The 2,432-nt window shown below is 34.2% G+C and overlaps 1 non-coding gene across 1 annotated transcript; it reads left to right on the top strand.

Moving 5' to 3' along the window:
* Positions 1-306: 306 nt before the first annotated feature.
* LOC115895572 lies at positions 307-408 on the top strand. The gene has a single exon (XR_004055764.1). It is a non-coding gene; the product is annotated as a small nucleolar RNA U13 (small nucleolar RNA).
* The last annotated feature ends 2,024 nt before the right edge of the window (positions 409-2,432 follow it).

Genomic DNA, 2,432 nt, shown 5'->3' with positions numbered 1-2,432 from the left:
ATGCTTAAAATACATAAATCAAAAATTGATAGAACTACAAAGAGAAATAGACAAGTCTGTAATTATAATGGGATATGATAAAATACCTCTGTCAGTAATTGATAGAGGCAGCAGACAAAAATTATTAATAATGTGGACAATTTGAACAGCATGACTAACAGAACTACTTAATGTCCACATATAGAGGTCTGCCATCAACAACCATAGAATGCATATTATTTTTCAAGCTCACACGGAGTATGAAGATGTTGGTTCTTCCAAATGCATCTGTAGATTCAGTGCAACTCCAGTCAAACTACCAGGCAGATCCTTTTGTAGTTCCCAAGTGATGATTGGGTTTTCACCCTCATACATGAGATGTGCCTCCCTCAAACCTTGTTACAATGTAGGCACATTAACCATCTGACATGAAAACAAAACAAAATACCAGTCAGGTATTTTCCAGGATCTGACAAACTTATTCTAAAATTAACCTAAAAATACTAATATTAAAAGACTGAGAATAGTTAAGACACCCTTGAAGAAAAATGGATACTAAAATTAACGACAGAATAATTAAGAGACCTTTGAAGGAAAAAAAAAGCTTGAGAAAACTTGCCCTACTCACTATCAAGACTTGTAAATTTATAATGATTAAGATAGTGTGATATTGACATGAAGACTGAAAAGTAGACCAGTGGGACAGGAGACATAACCCAGGTATCTATTTATATGTGTATATTAGTATATAAGTATATATATATAAGTTATATAATATACAATAAGTTATACAATATTTATGTATAGAATATATAAATATTGGGAAAAGGCTATCTTTTCAATAAATAATGCCAGGACAATTTGATATCCATAAAGGAAAAAATGAAATAGGACTCTTTTCTCACACTATATAGAAAAGGTAATTCTAGGCAGTCATAGACCTAAGTGTGAATGGCAAAGTGGAAAAGCTTTTCGAGGGTAATACAGGTGAATGCCTTCAAGACTTCAGGATGTGGAAAAACAAGACTCAGAAAGCTCTAACCATAAAATAAAGGATTGATGTATTTGTTTTTAAGACAATATTAACTACTTTTATTTATATATTTTAGTAATTATTGATTTTCATTAATATTATTTTAATTGACAAATCACAATATACATTTATGGGGTACAATGTGATGTTTTGATATATGCATACAAAAAGGAATTACTAAATCAATCTAATTAGCATATCTAGCACCTCTGTTTTTGTGGTGAGACATTTGGAATTTACTGTCTTAGGTTTTTTGAAATATATAATACATTATTATATAATGTTCAATAGACCTCAAAAACTTATTCTTCCTGTTTAACTGAAACTTTGTGCTCTTTGACTAATATCTCCCTATTCCCTCCCTACTTCCCTGTATCCCCCAGCCTCCAGTAACCATCATTCTATTCTCCACTTCTGTGAGTTTGGCTTTTTTAGATTCCACATAAGTGAGATCATACAGTATCTGTCTTTCTGTGTCTACCTTATTTCACTTAGCCTAATGTCTTCCAGGTTCATCCATGTTGTTGAAAATGACAGGATTTCCCATTCTGCTATAAAGACACATGCACACGTATGTTTATTGCAGCACTATTCACAATAGCAAAGACTTGGAACCAACCCAAATGTCCATCAGTGACAGATTGGATTAAGAAAATGTGGCACATATATGCCCTAGAATACTATGCAGCCATAAAAAAGGATGAGTTTGTGTCCTTTGGAGGGACATGGATGCAGCTGGAAACCATCATTCTCAGCAAACTATCGCAAGAACAGAAAACCAAACACTGCCTGTTCTCACTCATAGGTGGGGATTGAACAATGAGATCACTTAGACACAGGAAGGGGAACATTACACACAGGGGCCTGCTGCAGGGTGGAGGGAGGGGTGAGGGATAGCATTAGGAGATATACCTAATGTAAATGACGAGTTAATGGGTGCAGCACACCAACATGGCACATGTATACACATGTAACAAACCTGCATGTTGTGCACATGTACCTTAGAACATAAAGTACAATAATAAAATAATAAATAAAAAAATATATATATAAAGAAAATGACAGGATTTCCTTCTTTATAGGGTTGAGTAGCAATCCATTAGGTGTATATCACATTTTCTTTATCCATTTATCTGTTGACAGATGCCTAGGTTGATTGCATGTCTTGACTATTGTAAATAATGCTGCAATGAACATGGGAGTACAGGTAGCCCTTAGATATTGATTTAAGTTCCTTTGGATATGTTCCCATCAGTGGAATGACTGGATCATTTGGTTGTTCTGTTTTAAGTTTTTTGAGGAACTTCCATACCATTTTACAGAATGGCTATACTAATTTATATTCCCACCAATAGGGTACAGGGGTTTCCTTCTCTTCACATCCTTGCCAATGTTTATCTTTCCTCAGTTTGGTAATAGC

Source organism: Rhinopithecus roxellana, chromosome 21 (assembly GCF_007565055.1).
Source record: "Rhinopithecus roxellana isolate Shanxi Qingling chromosome 21, ASM756505v1, whole genome shotgun sequence".
Lineage (NCBI taxonomy): Eukaryota > Metazoa > Chordata > Mammalia > Primates > Cercopithecidae > Rhinopithecus > Rhinopithecus roxellana.
The sequence above is the reverse complement of the archived record's forward strand: the minus strand, read 5'-3'. Positions and strand labels throughout refer to the sequence as shown.